This window comes from Felis catus, chromosome B2, assembly GCF_018350175.1.
Source record: "Felis catus isolate Fca126 chromosome B2, F.catus_Fca126_mat1.0, whole genome shotgun sequence".
In the NCBI taxonomy this organism is placed as follows: Eukaryota; Metazoa; Chordata; class Mammalia; order Carnivora; family Felidae; genus Felis; species Felis catus.
The window spans coordinates 71,326,303-71,344,899 of NC_058372.1; the positions used below are offsets into that span (position 1 = coordinate 71,326,303).

At 36.9% G+C, this 18,597-nt stretch overlaps 1 protein-coding gene across 3 annotated transcripts in view; it reads right to left on the reverse strand.

Moving 5' to 3' along the window:
- LCA5 (lebercilin LCA5) overlaps positions 1 to 18,597 on the reverse strand; it is a 149,107-nt gene that overhangs the window by 64,365 nt on the left and 66,145 nt on the right. The window contains exon 1 of one of the 3 annotated variants that reach the window (XM_003986325.5): positions 5,174 to 5,304. The exons of the other annotated variants lie outside the window; for them this stretch is intronic. The gene's annotated coding sequence lies outside the window, so the exon portion shown is untranslated. Of the gene's footprint in view, positions 1 to 5,173; positions 5,305 to 18,597 lie in introns of those variants that run through there. 3 annotated transcript variants of the gene reach the window in all.

Genomic DNA, 18,597 nt, shown 5'->3' on the forward strand with positions numbered 1-18,597 from the left:
CAAACCATGAGATCATGACCTGAGCTGAAGTCGGATGCTCAACCAACTGAGCCACGGAGGTGCCCCATAAGGTGGGTATTTCTAACCTACATATACTTGTGACATCCTATAATATGTTATAATCCTTCATGAAAACAAACATTCCTTAGAAAATATAGCACTCAATGACTTAAGCCTTCCCAAGGAATAGACTCTTAGACACCTATGAAAATTTACTTTTAAAAATTAGTGGGGCACCTGGGTGGCTCGGCCATTGAGAGTCCAACTTCAGCTCAGGTCATGATCTTGCAGCTTGTGAGTTCGAGCCCCACGCCGGGCTCTGTGCTGACAGCTCAGAGCCTGGAACCTACTTCAGATTCTGTGTCTCCCCCTCTCTCTGTCCCCCCCCATGCTCATGCTCTTTCTCTCTCAATAATAAATAAACGTTAATTTTTTTTTTTTAAATAAAAAAATAAATAAATAATTAGTACTTAGACCTTGTGGAAACGATGTTGCCTGGCTAATAGTACTGCCAGAAAAAGTCCACATAAGCAAACAAAAAGTAACAAATTAAAAACAAAAAGACCCTAAACACTAGGCTAAAAGAAAAAGGAAGATGAAGTAAGGCAACTAATAAAACAACTACTAATTTTTCTTACAAAGTATAACTATTAAACAACCAATGACTCAACAAAGAAATCAAAAAGAAAATAAAATACATAGGAACAAATGAAAATGAAAACACAGCAGTCCAAAATCCTTTGGGACACAGTGAAAACAGTTCTAAGAGGGAAATTCATAATGATTTGTACTTACCTCAAGAAACAAGCAAAATCTCAAATAAGCAATCTAACCCAGCACCTAAAGAAGCTTCAAGAGGAAAAGGCCCAAAGCTTGTAAAAGGAAAGAAATAATAAAGATCAGAGTGAAATAAAGACTAAAAAAAAAAGAAAAGATTAATGAAACCAAGAGCTGGTTCTTTGACAAGAAAAACAAAATTGACAAACCTTTAGCCACACTCACCAAGAAAAAAAGAACTCACAAATAAATAAGATCAGAAATTAAAGCGATGTAACAAATGAAATACAAAGAATTAGAATAGAATGCTATGAAAAAAATTTATGACAACAAATTGGGCAATTTAGAAGAAATGGTTAATTTCCTAAATAAATATACTATCTTTCAAAATTGAATCATGAAGAAATAGAAAATCTAAACAGACTGATTACTAGTAAAAAAAAAAAAATTGAATTGATAATCAAAAAACTCCCAACAAAAATAAATCTAGGATCAGATGTATTCACACGTAAATTCTACCAAAAATTTAAAGAATACCTACTCTCAACATTTTTCCAAAGAAGACATATGGTTGGCCAACGGACACAAGAAAAGATGCTGATTATCACTGATCATCAGGGAAATACGAATCAACACTACAGTGAGATATCACCTCACACCTGATAGAATGGCTAAAATCAACAACGCAAGAAACAACGAGTGTGGGCAAGGATGTGGAGAAAGGGGAACCCTCTTGCACTGTTGGTGGAATGCAAACTGGTGCGGCCACTCTGCAAAACAGTATGGAGGTTCCTCAAAAAGTTAAACATAGAACTACCCTATGATCCAACAATTGCACTACTAGGTATTTACCCACAGAATACAAAAACACTAATTTAAAGTGATACATGAATCCTGATGTTTATAGCAGCATTATCTACAATAGCCAAACCATGGAAACAATCCAAGTATCCACTGACTGATAAGTGGATAAAGAAGATACGGTATATATACACAATGGAACATTACCCAGCCATAAAAAGGCATGAAATCTTGCCATTTACAATAGCATAGATGGAGCAAAAGAGTATTATGCTAGGTGAAATAAGTCAGTCAGAGAGACAAATAAACCTTATGATTTCATTCATATGTGGAATTTAAGAAACAAAACAAAAAAACTTAGGGGAAAAACTGAGAAGCAAACCAGGAATGGACTGATGGTTACTAGAGGAGAGATGGGTGGTGGGATGGGTTAAATAGGTGATGGGGACTAAGGAGTGCACTTGTGATAAGCACTGGATGTTATATGAAAGTGCTGAATCACTAAACCGCACACCTGAAACTAACATTACACTGTAGTTAACTAACTGGAACTTAAATAAAGACTTAAAAAAAAAGAAAAGAAAAGAAAGAATACCTATTCTCCTCAAACTATTCCAAAAACAGAGGAGGAAGGAAAGCTTCCAGATACATTCTATAAGGTCAGCACTACCATGATACCAAAACCAAAGATACTACTGAAAAAGAAAACTACGAGTCAATATACCTGATGAACATACATGCAAAATTTCAACAAAATATTAGCAAACCACATTCAACAATACATTAAAACAATCATTCAGCATGATCAAGTGGGATTTATTCCAGGAATGCAAGGATAGCTCAATATCTGCAAATCAATTAACATGATACACCACATAACAAAATGAGGGGTAAAAATCATATCATCTCATTAGATGCAGAAAAAGCATTTGACAAAATTCAAAATTGTTCAAGCCATCTATTGAACAAAAGCTTTCAACGAAGTGGGTTAAAAGAAAACATACTGCAGTATAATAAAGGCAATATATGTCAAACCCACAACTAAACACCATACTTGCTGAAAAACTGAGAGCTTTTACACCAAGATCAGGAACATGACAAGGATGTCTACTCATGACACTTCTACTCAAATAATACTGGATATCCTAGCCACGTCAATCAGACAAGAAAATTTTAAAAAGGCGTCCAAATTGGTAAAGGAAAAAAACTGTCACTATTTGTAGATAATACAAAACTATACATAGAAAACCCTAAAGACTCTACCAAAACACTATTAAAGTAAATTAATTCAATAAATTTGCAGGATACAAAAATAATATACAGAAATCTGTTGTGTTTCTATACACTAATACCAAAGTAGCAGAATTTTATTTACAAATTCCATTTACAATTGTTCCACAAAGAATAAAATACCTAAAAATAAATTTAACCAAGAAAGTGAAAGACCTATACTCTCAAAACTATAAAACACTGGGCGCGTGGGTAGCTCAGTCAGTTAATCATCTGACTATTGATCTCAGCTCAGGTCAGGATCTCACAATTCATGAGTTTGAGCCCCATGTCAGGCTATGTGCTGTCAGGGCAGAGACTGCTTGGGATTAGCTCTGTCTCTCTCTTGCTCTCTCTCTCAAAATAAATAACCTAAAAAAAAAAAAACAAAAAAAAAAAAACCCTGTAAAACACTGATGAAAGAAGTTGACAATGACAGAAGCAAATGGAAAAATACACCATGCTCATAGGTTAGAAGAATTAATGTTGTTAAAATGTCTATACTACTCAGAGTAACGTACAGATTCAATGCAATCCCTATCAAAATACCAACAGTATTTTTTTTACAAAACTAGAATAACCCTAAAATTTGAATGGAACTACAAAGACCTCGAACAGCCAAAGCAATTTTGAGAAGGAAAAAGCTGGAGGAACCACAATCCCAGACAGTACTGGCACAAAAACAGACACATAAATCAATGGAACAATATAGAGAGCCCAGAAATAAACCCGCACTTGTGTGGTAAATTCATTTGACAAAGGAGGGTATATACAATGGGAAAGACAGCCTCTTCAATAAATGGTGTTGGGAAAACTGACCAGGTACATGCAAAAGAATGAAACTAGACCATTTTCTTAAACTATACACAAAAATAAATAACACAATAAAGACCTAAATGTGAGACCTGAAACCATAAAACTCCTAGAAGAAAACATAGGCAGTTATCTCTTTGATATAGACCGTAGCAACACTTTTTAGATATTTCTCCTCAGGAAAGGGAAACAAAAAGCAAAAGTAAACTACTGGGACTACATCAAAATAAAAACTTTTGCACAGAAGAGGAAACCATAAACAAAAAGGCAACCTAGTACACCTGTTAAGGGGTAAATATCCAAAATATATAAAGAACTTATACAACTCAACACCCAAAACCAAACAATCCAATTAAAAAATAGGCAGAGAACCTGAATAGACTTTTTCCAAAGACATACAAATGGCCAATGGACACAAGTAAAGATGCTCAATATCACTAATCATCAGGGAAATGCAAATCAAAACCACAATAAGATATCACCTCAAACCAGTCAGAATGGTTTATATACAAAAAGAAAAATTATAAGTGCTGGAGAGGATGTGGAGAAAGAGAACTCTCATGCACTGTTGGCAGGAATGTAAACTGGTGCAGCCACTGAGGAAAACAGTATGGAGAGTCTTGAAAAAATTAAAAATAGAAATACCACTATCTATTGAAAATAGATATTCCACTACTGGGTATTTACCAAAAGAAAACAAAAACACTCATTTAAAAAGATATATGCACCCTTACATTAACTGCAGCATTATTTACAATAGCCAAGATATGGAAACAACCCAAGTGTCCATCCACTGACGAATGGATGAAGAGGATATAGTATATACACAATGAAGTATTACCCAGCCATAAGAAAGAATGAGATCTTGAAATTTCTGACAACACGGGTGGACCCTGAGGGTATTATGCTAAATGAAATAAATCAATTAGAGAAAGACAAATACTATATGATTTCACTTATATGTGGAATCTGAAAAACAAAACAAATGAACAAATTTTTAAAAATCAGAAACAGACCCATAAATACAGAAAACTGGTGGTTACTCGGGTTGGAGGTGGGGTGCCTGGGATGGGCAAAATGGGTAAAGGGGAATGGGAGGTACAGGATTCCAGTTATGGAATGAATAAGTCATGGGGTTGAAAGGTACAGCATACAATATCTAGTCAAAGGTATCGTCATGGCATTGTATGGTGACAATAACTTCACATGTAGTAAGCATAGCATAACCTATAGGTTGTCAAATCACTATGCTGTATGCTTAAAACTAATGTAACGCTGTGTCAACTGTACTACAGTAATTTTAAAAAAAGGATAAGCAAATAAAAATAAGTACTCTAGCTTAATAAGATTACATACCAACTTAGCACTGGAATGAAACCTGGGGGATCACTCTTTTCTTTGAACAGATTAAGAAAACTAGCACCCATAAAAACAAACTGGGTTATCCAAGATTACAATTTACCTAAGGTTACAGAGTTAATACAGTAAGCCTTGAAATGGACCACAAGCATACCTCAGATATACTGCAGGTTTAATTCCAGACCACCACAATAAAACGAATATTCCAATGAAGTGAAGACTGAAAGAAAAATAGTCAAATGAATTTTTTGGTTTCCTGATGCATATAAACGTTTAAACCATACTGCAAGAGCATTATGTCTTTAAAAAAAGGTATATACCTTAATTTAAAAATACTTCATTGCTAAAAAATGCTAATTATCATTGGGACTCTCAGGGAATTGTAATCTTTTTGCAGTGGAAAGTCTTGATAATGATGCATGCTGACTGATCAGGGTGGTGGTTGCTGAAGGATTGGGTAGTTACAGTGATTTCTTAAAATAAGACAATAAAGTTTGTGTCACTGATTGATTGACTCTTCCTTTCATGAACAATTCTTCTGTAGCATGCAATGCTGTTTGACAGCATTTTACTCTTGGAACATTCAAAATTGGAATTAATCCTCTCAAACCCTGCCGCAACTTTGTCAACTAAGTTTATATAATATTTTAAATCCTTTGTTGTCATTTCAACAATCTTCACAGCATCTTTACCAGGAGAAGATTCCATATCAAGAAATCACTCTTTGTTCATCCATAGGAAGCAACTCCTGTTCAAGTTTGATCATGACACTGCAGTAAGGCAGTCACATCTTCAGGCTCCACTTCTAATTCTGGTTCTCTTGCTATTTCCAACACATCTGCATTGACTTCCTCCAATGAAGTCTTGAATCCCTCAAAGTCATTCATGAGAGCTGGAATCAACTTGTTTCAAACTTCCATTAATGTTAATATATAGACCACAAATAACTGTTCTTCATGGCATCTAGAATGGTGAATCCTTTCCAGGTTTTCAATGTACTTTGCCCAGATCCATCAGAGCAATCACAACATATAGCAGCTACAATCTTATAATATGTATTTTCAAAATAAGATTTGAGTGTCAGAATTACTCCTTGATCCAGGGAGACAGAATGGACGCTGTGTTAGCAGGCATAAAAACAACGTGAATCTGTCTGTCCCTCTCAGAGCTCCTGGGTGACCAGCTGTGTTGTCAATGAGCAGTAATAGTTTGAAAGGAGTCTTTTTTCTTGGGCAGTAGGCCTCAGCGGTAGGCTTAAAATATTTAGTAGACCATGCTGTAAACAGATGCACTATCATCAAGGCTTTGTTCTTCCATTTATAAAGCAGAGGCACAGATTTAGCATAATGCTTAAGGGCTCTAGAATTTTTATAATGGTAAATGATCACTAGTTCAACTTAGTGTCATTAGTTGCATTAGCTCATACCAAGAGTCAGCCTGTCCTCTAACGCTTTGAAGACACTGACTTCTCCTTTCTAGCTATGAAAGTGCTAGATGGCATCTTGTTTCTACAGAAAGCTGTTGTCTACACCGAAAATCTGTTGTTTAGTAAAGCCACCATCTTTATTATCTTAGATCTACTGGATAACTTGCTGTAGCTTCTACATAAGCACTTCCTTAACCTTGCGCTTTGATATTAAGATGATTTCTTTCCTTAAACCTCATGAGTCAACTTACTGTAGCTTCAACTTTTTTTTTTTTTTTTTTTTTTCAGCTCTCTCTCAGCCTTCACAGAACTGAAGAGGGTTAGGGCTTTACTCTGGAATAGGTTTTGGCTTACAGACTGTTATAACTGGTTTGATCTTTTATCCAGACCACCAAAACTTTCTTCGTATCAGCAATAAGGCTGTTTCACTTTCTTATTCATGTGTTCACTGCAGCAGCACTTTTGATTTCCTTAAAGAACTTTTCCTTTGCACTTGCAACTTGGTTGTTTGATACATGAGACCTACCTTTTGGCTTATCTTGGCTTTTGACATGCCTTCTCATCAAGCTTAAATCATTTCTAGCTTTTGATTTAAAGTGAGAGATGTCTGAATCTTCCTTTCTCTTGAACACTTACAGGCCATCATAGAGTTATTAACTGGCCTAATTTCTATCTTGCTGTGTCTCAGGGAATAGAAATGCCCAAGGACAGGAAGAGAGAGATGGGGTAACGGCTGGTTGGTGGAGCAATCAGAATACACACAGTAATCAGTTAAGTTCACTGTCTTACACAGGTGCCGTTCATGGCACCCCAAAACAATTACAGTAGTAACATCAAAGATAACTAATCAGAGATCACCATAACAAATATGGTAAAAACAAAAAAGTCTGAAATACTGTGAGAATTAAGAAAATGTGACACGGACAGAAAGTGAGCAAATGCTATTGAAACAATGGTGCCAATAGACTTGCTCAATGCAGGGTTGCCACAAATCTTTAAATTGTAAAAAAAAAAAAAAAAAAAAAAAAAGTCAGTATATGCAAAGCATATCAATGTGCAATGAGGTATGACTGTACAGTTTTCTCTCAGTTGAGTAATCCATTTGGTATTTCAGTATCAACAATCAGATGAGAACTGCCTCATCTTTGAAGTCATCTCCATCAGCATCTATCTCATACTGTAGCCCTCCCACCACTAAAACTAAAGAAACATTTCTGCTCTTTTTCAGAGCTAAACCTTTGACCTATCTCCCTTCCCACACTTCTCTATCTCAAGGATTCTGCCCCTGCTACCCTCTGTATAGGACCATTCCTATCAACAGAGGCTCTAATAAAGCTGTTGTGTACCTCTACATTCAAATGCATCTATGATGCAATTGCTCTACTCTAATTTTCCAGTGAATCTCTTTGGAAGAGTAATCTAGAATCTAGAACGTTATCTCTACTTTCCCAACCAGAATCTGAATCCACACTAGTCCGGTTTTCATCCCCACCATTCATCTTGGCTAAATCCAGTAGCCAATTTTCCACCCTATTCATCCTTGACCTTACAGCAACATTTGAAACAACTAACCATCTCCCTCCTTCCACAAGTCTCTTTTCTTTCTAGGCTCCCATAGCCAGCTGCTTTCCTGGTTTTCTTACTAACTCTCTGGCTGTCTCTTCTCAGTCTCTTTTGTTGAGTCTGCCCCCTCTTCCTTATCTCTAAATGTTGGAAAACCCAAGTCCCCACATATTGGCCTTCTTTTCTTTATCTACACTCTCTCCTTAGGTGATCTCATCTAGACTTCATTTACTCTTTCAGATTCACATATCCACCTATGTATTTGACAACTCCACCTGGGTATCTGAAAATCATTTCAAACTTACATATCCAAAACCAAAATCATGATTTGTCCTCTTTCTACACCCACTCTTTCCTATTTTTCTAATTTCATTAAATGGCACATCCATCTACTAGATTTTATGTTGCAAATCTAAGGATCATGGATTCCTTCTTAACCTCACATCCCACATCCAAACTTTTCTCTTAAGAGAGAAAAGTTACCTAAATTAACAGAACACTGAAGATTTATGTTCCACGTACAGTTCTCCAGCTAATTTAAATTAATTTTTGTGATGGAGAATGAATTAACTAACAGTTATTCATCTGCTTTCCCTATCTATACAAGGGTAACTAGATAAAAGCAAAAAAGAAAAACTACAAGTCTTGCCCAATTTCAATTCCTAAGAATTGTTTATTTCCTAACAATTATCACTTTGTCACTACCCCCCAGCCAATGCAATCATTCTAAACCAGCATTGTCTAAAAGAAATAATGTGAACCATATAAAGAATTTAACATTTTTTCAGGAGCTGCAGGAAAATACAAACTGTGAAATTTTAATAGTATATCTTATTTAACTCAATAAATCCAAAATACTATTTTAACATATGATTAATATTTAATAGTATTATTAAGGAGATATTTTATGTCCTTTTTATGGACTAAGTTTTCAAAATTCCATGTGTATTTTGCACTTACAGCATATCTCAATTCTGACTAGCTAGCTCAGTAGCCACTGTATTGGATAGCACAAATGGCCTGGAGTGCTACTATGGCGATGCTAGAAAACCATCAAATCGAACACATCACTTTTCATCGAAAAATTAACTTATTTCTAAAAAAAAAAGTCCCAAATAGTATAGGTCACACATAACAGGTCAGAAAAAGATGACCAGAAGCCCATTCAGTACCAGAAGCCTCCTTATATAAAGTTTCAAACGAATCAGAAAGCAGACCTAAGCCAAAAGTCTACTATATATGGAATATCATGATTAGCTGATTCATGTGACTAAGAAAAGTTCTTAGTTTTAGGGGTGCCTGGGTGGTTCAGTCGGTTGAGCGTCCAACTTCTGCTCATGTCATGATCTCACAGCTTGTGAGTTTGAGCCCTGGATCGGGCTCTGTTCTGACAGCTCAGAGCCCAGAGCCTGCTTTGGATTCTATGTCTCCCTCTCTCTCTGCCCCTCCCCCTCTTGTGCTCTGTCTCCCTTTCTCTCTCTCAAAATAAATAAACATTAAATTTTTAAAAAATAAACAAAAAAGAAAAGTTCTTAGTTTTAAGAAAAAAAAAAAACTATACAAAATCAAAGAACTGTTAATTTCCTGTCATTTCCCTGTATTCAGGCTTCTTTGTGTAAAACATTGGTGCCTGGCTATCTCTCCTGCCAGCAGAAGAGCTCATACAACAGACAACTAGATGAGTAAAATGAAAACAAACTAAGAGAGAAAGATATAAATAAGGAGATCTCTCAAAAAGGAATGGAAATAACTGAAGATGAGACAAAGGTAAAAACAATATTGTTGCATTTAAAACTGCAACTGCTTCTCTCCTATAAAAGAGATAAAGTATAAACAGATAATAAAACCAAGTAGTTTTTCACTCTTCTACCTATATTTTCCAGGATATCCCCTAAGCATTTCTTTATCCTACCTTTATTTACAGAACACCTACTATTTTTTTTTAATGTTAATTTACTTTTGAGAGAGACAGACACCGTGTGAGTGGGGGAGGGACAGAGAGGGAGGGAGACACAGAATCTGAAGCAGGCTCCAGGCTCTGAGCTGTCAGCAGAGCCCAACACAGGGCTGGAACTCACAGGCTGTGAGATCCTAACCTGAGCCGAAGTCAGACGCTTAACCGACGAAGCTACCCAGACACCCCTACACAATACCTACTCTTGCTTTAAAATCAAACTATGTTTAGATTTTAAGTATGGTTTCCCAGACTCTAGGTCAGATCACAATATATATTACACTTAAAATTTAAGGCATAAGCAGCTTCATTTTAAACAGCATTTTGAAACAGTGGGTCAAATTAAAGCATCTTAACTACAGCATGCATTCCCAAAGTCTAGTCAGTCAAATGAAAACATCACAGAATATTTATTCATTCATGCATAAGGCATTTACTGAACACCTACTATGCCAGGCACCAACCTATGAATGGAGATACAAAATTAAATAAGATACAACTGAAAGCCTACTATTAAGAAACTCCAATACAAGAAGAAAAAGATAATGCAAGAGTATGAGTACTAATGACCAAAAAAGTAAAGCAGGCTAAGTAAACTTATAACTAAGATTAGAGGAAAGGGGTGTCTGGGTGACTCAGTCAGTTAAGCATCCAGCTCTGGATTTCACCTCGGGTCATAATCTCTTGGTTAATGAGATGGAACCCTGCTTCGAGCTCATATATGTATGTGCATATGTATATACATACACATATATATATATATGTGTATGTATATACATGTATATATATATGTGTATGTATATACATATATGTAAAGAAACAAACAAACAACTAAGATTAGAGGACAGAGAGAGTTTGGGGACAATTCCAGGTAAGGCCTAAATTGAATCTTTAGGTATTAGCAGAGGTTATGCACAAGTATATGTATTTGTGGATTGTTTTTTTTAGAGGGGGCGTGGGGAGGGAGTTGGGCAGGTAGATGAGGTGAGAGAAGACCCAATTTCAGTAAGAGGAAGCAGCATTTGCAAAAGTAAAAGGCATTTATAAGTGTGGAATATCATCAAATTGCAAATAGTACACAATTGTGCTAATACAGTGGCTACTGAGCTAGCTAGTCAGAATCAAGATATGCTATAAGTATAAAATACACATGGAACTTTGAAAACTTAGTCCATAAAAAAGGTCATAAAATATCTCCTTAATAATACTGTTAAGGGGTGCCTGGGTGGCTCAGGCGGTTAAGTGTCCGACTTCAGCTCAGGTCATGATCTCAAGGTCTGTGAGTTCAAGCCCCGCGTTGGGCTCTGTGCTGTCAGTTCAGAGCCTGGAGCTTGCTTCGGATTCTGTGTCTCCCTCTCTCTCTGTCCCTCCCCCACTCACGCTCTGTCTTTATCAAAAAGTGAATAAACATTAAAAAAAAATTTTTAAGAATATTGTTAAATATTAATCATATGTTAAAATAGTATTTTGGATTTATTGGGTTAAATAAGATATACTATTAAAATTTCACAGTTTGTATTTTCCTGTGGCTCTGAAAAAATGTTAAATTCTGTATATGGTTCACATTATATTTCTTTTAGACAATGTTGATTTAGAATGACTGCATTGGCTAGGGAGGGTAGTGACAAAGTAATAAATGAGACGAGATCAAGTCAAAGAGACCATTACAAGGACCTTTATATCATACAAAGAAGTTGGTTGGAAACAAAATATCTTCTAGCATTAAAATGACCAGATCTTGGGAATGTAAGCTGGTGCAGCCACTCTGGAAAACAGTATGAAGGTTCTTCAAAAAACTAAAACTAGAACTACCCTACAACCCAGCAACTGCACTACTAGGCATTTATCCAAGGGATATAAGTATGCTGTTTCGAAGGGACACATGCACCCCCATGTTTATAGCAGCACTATCAACAATAGCCAAAGTATGGAAAGAGCCCAAATGTCCATCAATAGATGAATGGATAAAGATGTGGTGTATATATATATACAATGGAGTATTACTCGGCAATCAAAAAGAATGAAATCTTGCCATTTGCAACTACATGGATGGAACTGGAGGGTATTATGCTAAGTGAAATTAGTCAGAGAAAGACAAATATCATATGACTTCACTTATAAGGACTTTAAGAGACAGATGAACACAAGGGAAGGGAAACAAAAATAATATAAAAACAGGGAGGGGGACAAAACAGAAAAGACTCATAAATATGGAGAACAAACTGAGGGTTACTGGAGGGGTTGTGGGAGGGGGGATGGGCTAAATGGGTAAGGGGCACTAAAGAATCTACTCCTGAAATCATTGTTGCACTACATGCTAATTTGTATGTAAATTTTAAAAAATACAAAATAAAATAAATAAATAAGTAAAAATCTCACTGGCAAAAAAATATAAATAAAATGAATCTCTTTTAGTCAAAAAATAAAATAAAATAAATAAAATAAAATAAAATAAAATAAAATAAAATAAAATAACCAGATCTGACATTTGCAAAGATCCATCTCCAACCCACGAATTGGAGGCCAATAAGACTGAAGGCAGAAGACCAGCTGTTCTTGAAATCAGGAGACAAATGATAGTGGTTTGAACTAATGTGGATAAGTAGAGATGTAGAGTACAGAATTAAGAAATGTTTTATCAAGTAAAACAAACTGCACTAGGAGACAGATTGTATGTGGACTATAAGAACAGAGAAGAACCTAAATGAATTCCAAAGTTTTGGGCTTAAAAAATTGGGTAAATATGGTAGCATTCAATAGGACAAGTTTGGTGGGGAAAGGTGATGGTTTCATATCAGGCAGACTGACTTTAGAATGCCTGTGGGAAATCTATTTGGAAATATCAAAAATTAACTATACAAATTTAGAGCTAATTCAAGAGTTCCAGGATAGAGATAAAAATTGAGAGTATATTAATAAAATATAGATGGTGGAAGCCAAGACTACCAGAATCCTGAGGATGAACTCAGCCAAGAAAAGAACACAGAGTAAAGAGAAAGCAGACTAACTTATGAGGAAACACGATAATTAAATGATGAGCAGAGGAGGAGCATCCCACAAAGAAAATGGTTAATAACACGCAGGAGAATAACCAGGTGCCAGAAGAGCAACTTCTTTTTTTCATCCTTTTTTTTTTTTTTTTTTAATTTGAGAGAGAGAGAAAGTGTGTGTGTGCGCGCGCGCGCGCGCGCCAGGGAGGAGCAGAGGGAGAGAGAGAAACCCAAGCAGACTCCACGCTCAGCGAAGAGACAGACAGAGGCCAGATCTCACGACCCTGGGATTAGTGGGATGCTTAATCAACTGAGCCACCCAGGTACCCCAAGAGAATAGCATCTTCTAATGGACTTCTGTGTCTTACACTGTTCCATGACTGCTTAACAGAAAAGATGTGACTCTGGACCGCCTGCATGGCTCAGTTCGTTAACTGTTCAACTCTTGATTTCAGTTCAGGTCATGATCTCTCAGTCGGTGAGATTCAGCCCTGCATCAGGCTGGGCTCTGCACTGGCAGTGAGGAGTCTGCTTGGGATTCTCTCTCTCTCTCTCTCTCTCTCTCTCTCTCTCTCTCTCTCCTCTCTCTGCCCCTCCCCCACTTGTACTGTCTCTGCCTCTCTCAAAACAAATAAACTTGAATGAATGAAAGAAAGAAAGAAAGAAAGAAAGAAAGAAAGAAAGAAAGAAAGAAAGAAAGAAAGAAAAGATGTGACTCTGACAAAAGAAGAAAAATCTCTTTTCCAAAGTCACCAATTACTTTTTGATATTTGAAATGATTCTTTGTCAATTCAGAATCTCAAAACAAACTTATTTCCTATTGTGAGTTTGGATAAACATGTAAGTCAACATGCAACAAAAGCCCAAGGTGAAACAGAATAGTAATATACAAGTATGGAACTGTAACTGGAAAAAAATATGGATTAAAATAACAACATACTAAAGAAAGTAAACACTCTCCAGAACTGTACCCTTTTCCCCAAACTGCATGTAGTCCCCTCCCGCCAAAATAATAATAATAATAATAACAACAACAACAATTTGAAGGATGACTTTTGATCCCAAAGATATATCAACCGAAGTTCTTAACCTGCAGGTAAAGGACGGGCATAACATGTATGTGCCCAAGTATATTTTCCTAGGGAGAGGGGCCAAAACTTTCATCAGACTTTCAGAGCAGGGTCAACGAAGGAAAAGATTAAGAAAATCTCCAATAAATTCAGCCCATCGAATTGCTCACACAAACCAAATTCCAATAAGAAACCCACTTTAACAGAACCATCCACTGTTTTCATTTACCTAAGTATAGGTATGAACATCTCAATAATCCTCATAATATCTACTACTCCCATTCCCAAATAGAAAAAATATATATGCCCCTAGTAATTTGTTACTAGCCAATAATTCGTTACTAATTGATGTCAGTAATTTGTCCAAGGTCACAAGTGTATGAGAGGTGTTTAAACTCAGGACCCATGATCTTCACCACTGTTAAAAACTGCTTGAGTAGTGACTCATCTGTGCCAAGTAGGCGCATTTTTTGCCAAGCATCTTTCCTCCTCTCATCCGGAAAGACATGTTAACAATTTTAAACCCTGGACAAATGAATGGGCCTTTCTACTCCAACCATAGTCTTAATCTCCATTTTTTATCCCAGAGATACCGAAAGCCTCAAAGCCTCCTTTCCCTTCTCGGCTCTGTCCCTCCTTTCCCACCTTCAGTCGCCACAGGCCTCTAAGGTTTTCTAATAACTCCTAACCCCTTCTCTAGATCCTCCTGCAATAAGCTCCCTTCCTGATTCCAACAAATAACCAACCCTTCCCCGACTCCGTCTCCTCCTAACTTCCCAATCCCCCCCACGTGTAGGTAAACCTCCCATCCTCTTGGTCCTTTCCCAGCTGACGGGCTCTTCACATCTTTTCCTAGGACTCTGCTCTCCCCGCGTCCCTAAACCCTCCCCATCCCTAATCCTTTCATCCTCCCCGCTTTAACTCGCAGGCCTCCATCCACGAAAAGCCAGCCCTCCACGCTCCAGTCACAGCCTCACTTCGCACCCCCAACTCCCCAATCTCCACGCCCACGCCAAAGCCCACCCCCAACCCGCCCCTCCTCAGATCCGACGCGGCGTCCCGCCTCCTTGCCTTCTCTCCGCGGAGCAAACTCCCCGCCGGAGATTCAGAGTCTAGCTGTCGAAGAGTGGGTGCCTTGCTGCTGCAAAGATTGGGGGGCGGGCGCCGGGATTGCCGGGGTGCGGGAAGTTTGAACGCAGGACCAAAATATGGGCGGGGACAGCAGCTTCCTGGCAGCGCCGGGCCCGGTGACTTGGGCACCAGGGTAACGGAGACGGAGGCCCATACTGCACTGCGACGCGGCTGCAGCCAATGACGCCCGCCCCCCAATTTCCCATTGGCCTCCGACACCAGGTGGCCTTTTCTATTGGCTTCAGTGGAATCGGAAGGCGGGACGATGAATACAGGAGAAGGCAGCCATTGGTTGACCGCTTTAGCTGTAGCGCGGGCCGAGTGTACGGAAGTGGTTTGCGCCCAAACCCGGCCAAGCGCCGGGCCTTTAAGGCAGCTGGGCGAAGCGAGATTGCAGGGATTTGGGGTCTTGAGGGCAGGGTGTGGGTGGAGGAGAAAGGGCGGTGGTGTAATGAATTGTAGAAATCAGCAAATGCGTGATTGAAAACATTGAAAATTTTTTCGAATTCCTTTGGGAACGCATTTGATTTTAAATTATAAGCAGTCAGTTCCTTCTCGGTCTTAGCCCTGAGATTGCGTATTTTTAGGAGTAGGTGTAGTTAGTGTACTAATGCTCCTGCCTCGAGGTAAATCATTAACACGCCATGAGTTTGGCTTGAAAGTTATTTTTTTAGGTTTTGGAACGGGTTAGAGGTGGAATGATGTTGAGACGTTTGCACAGGTTTTTTGTTTGTTTGTTTTAATAAATGTCTGTGGCGCTTGTCAGTAACCTGTTGAGAACTGCAGTATAGCATATTTTCCCCCTTTAAACAATTGACAGTGCATTAAACTGCATTAATTGCAGGAGGTAGGGAAAGTAAAAAAAAAAAAAAATCCTCTCTTCAGTGAAGGTTATTTTAATAAAGCCTTTCTGAACCTTGTGATTACCAAGATGGCCTAACACCGAACGCTATTTTATTCGCCATTGGTAATTTCTTGAAAACTGGGCTTTACCTCCATTCTGTAGAGAATCTAAATCTTGAAGGCTGAAGGCAAATGCGTTCTAATCAATCTTCTCACCATGAATTACAGTAATTCTGTTTCTTGCTTGACCTCGTTTTCCCAATTTTGCACTATTTCAAAGCTTTCATTTTATCCCGTCAATATATTTTACTTCAAGTTACAGACTAACCCACCTAAACATTACTGTAATTAGGTGCAATTTTCTGTATGGAGAGAAGATAGCAATTGTCTGTCAGTGAAAAAATAAAGATGAGTAATACCTAAAGTGCACTTAAATAACTTCTCATCAGTTTAAATTTGCTAATACTCTTCGTTACAATAGCTCACTAGTTATTACTGACTCCGTTAGAGTTAATATTATGCAGTGCAACGCTTTGGTGGAGTACTTTTAAAGGAAATAGCTGAGGGTCAAGAAACATGCCTCGTGTATTTAGGTGAAAAAAACAAAACGTCTCTCCCCAAAGAGTCAAATGAAGGTTGTTAGCACTCAAGGACAGCTGAGAATGAAACTGACATTTATTTTGCACGGGCAATACCCAGGCAATATAATCTCATTCTATCTTCATTCCTGATTTGAGACAGGTATTGTTATTCATTCTTATACCTGAGGAAACAGATTCAGACAGATGAAAGAATCTTCCAGGAGATAACTAAAGTAGTAAGCGGTAGGGGCGAGAATCAAGCCTAGGTCAGCTAAATTCCAGGCTTCAAATTTAATGCCTTTAATGTGTTTCACCCACAGGTTAATAGAATTGCTAGAAAGCAAGGAAGCATTTGAAAGGTTGGAAGTCTCCAAAAAATTGTCTAATTGTATATCACACATTTTCAAAGTATTTACAATGTGCAGTTTTATTCACTCTATCATGTTTGGAGTTAACAGTGACTATCAATTTATTTGACCTTGAATAAAGACCCAAAGGATTTCTAAATCTCCATAAGTAAAACCAGCTTATTAAACTAATTTTTTAAAAAGTTATCCAAAAGTTTGAGATAATTTCTGAAATTTTTATATGATGTTACCTGGTTTTGACATAATCATTTTGATAGGATTAGATTTTCTAAGATAATACTATTTGATATCTCATTCCATTATATACTACATAGAATTCTGCTTTTCAGAAAAAACAAAAGCCAACAAAAGTACATTTTTATATTACGCCACTTGAAATTATATTTAACAGGAATCAGACTTCTTATTGTTTTTAAAGATTATGTTTATGAAAGGAATTATACTAATGATCATTAGGGACTTTGAAGTTTTATTTTTAATATTTTGGGCTTACACTGATATTACAGTATCTCCAGATTAATTATATTGCTAACTGCTCATTTTCTACAAGACCTCAGTTGCCTTTCTTAATGCTATGTAACAATACAGATAATATTAATTAAAATCTTCCTAGATGTGCTTACCAATAAAATTAATCCATTTTCTGTATGGAGAAACTAAGAAATTTGAACTCTATGTCAGAAGTTTCATAAAATTAATAGGTAGACTTTCCAATTCTAGACAATCCAGAAATTACAATGACTACATTTTAAAAGGGGCATACTATAAATAATCATATCTTGGAAAGCACACCAGTATAATTATCCTTAGCTAAAGTTCAGTTGTTCATTTAATACTTCTTTAGAAAAAAAAAAAGTATTGGCACAATTTTTATACATTTTACCTAGATAGATGATAATACAAAATTTAAAACTTTTAAATTTAACTTCTGGTGTGCATATTGCTAGAAAAATTTAAACATTAATTACAGGTAAGGGGTGCCTGGGTGGCTCAGTCAGTTAAGAGTCCAACTTCGGCTCAGGTTATGATCTCACAGCTTGTGAGTTCAAGCCCTGCATCAGGCTCTGTGCTGACAGCTCAGAGCCTGGAGCCTGCTTCAAATTGTCTCCCTCTTCCTCTGCCCCTACCCGCCTCACACTCTGTCTCCCTCTCTCTCTCTTTCAAAAATAAATAATGATTAAAAATTTTTTTCAATAAAAAAGAAAAAAATTACAGGTAAATAGTAGGTTGTCAGTATATAATACTAACTTTTAAACATGCTAGGTGTTTAAAAGAAATTGAATGGCTTAGGAAAACAAGTTGGGGACAGTGATTTGATCTTATAAAAACAAATTGAGTCTAATTGATTGCTATTATTTGCCTTTGCAGTACAGAAAGCTGGTACCATTTGATTATTGTTTAAATGATAAATCTTTTTTGATTGCTAGATGAAATTTACAAGTTAATTTTGTTAGTGGAGAAAAAAAAACCCTGAGATATTTACTAGTATTTTTCTTCTTTCATAATTGGCAAGTAAATCATTATTAGTTTCTCAATTTCATGGAATTTATTTGAATGTGGGGTTTTTTGTTGTTGTTTTGCATGAAAAGATCTAAATCAAAAGTTGGTTTAAGCTAGTTTTTAATACATGTTTTCAGATTTCATTACTCCAC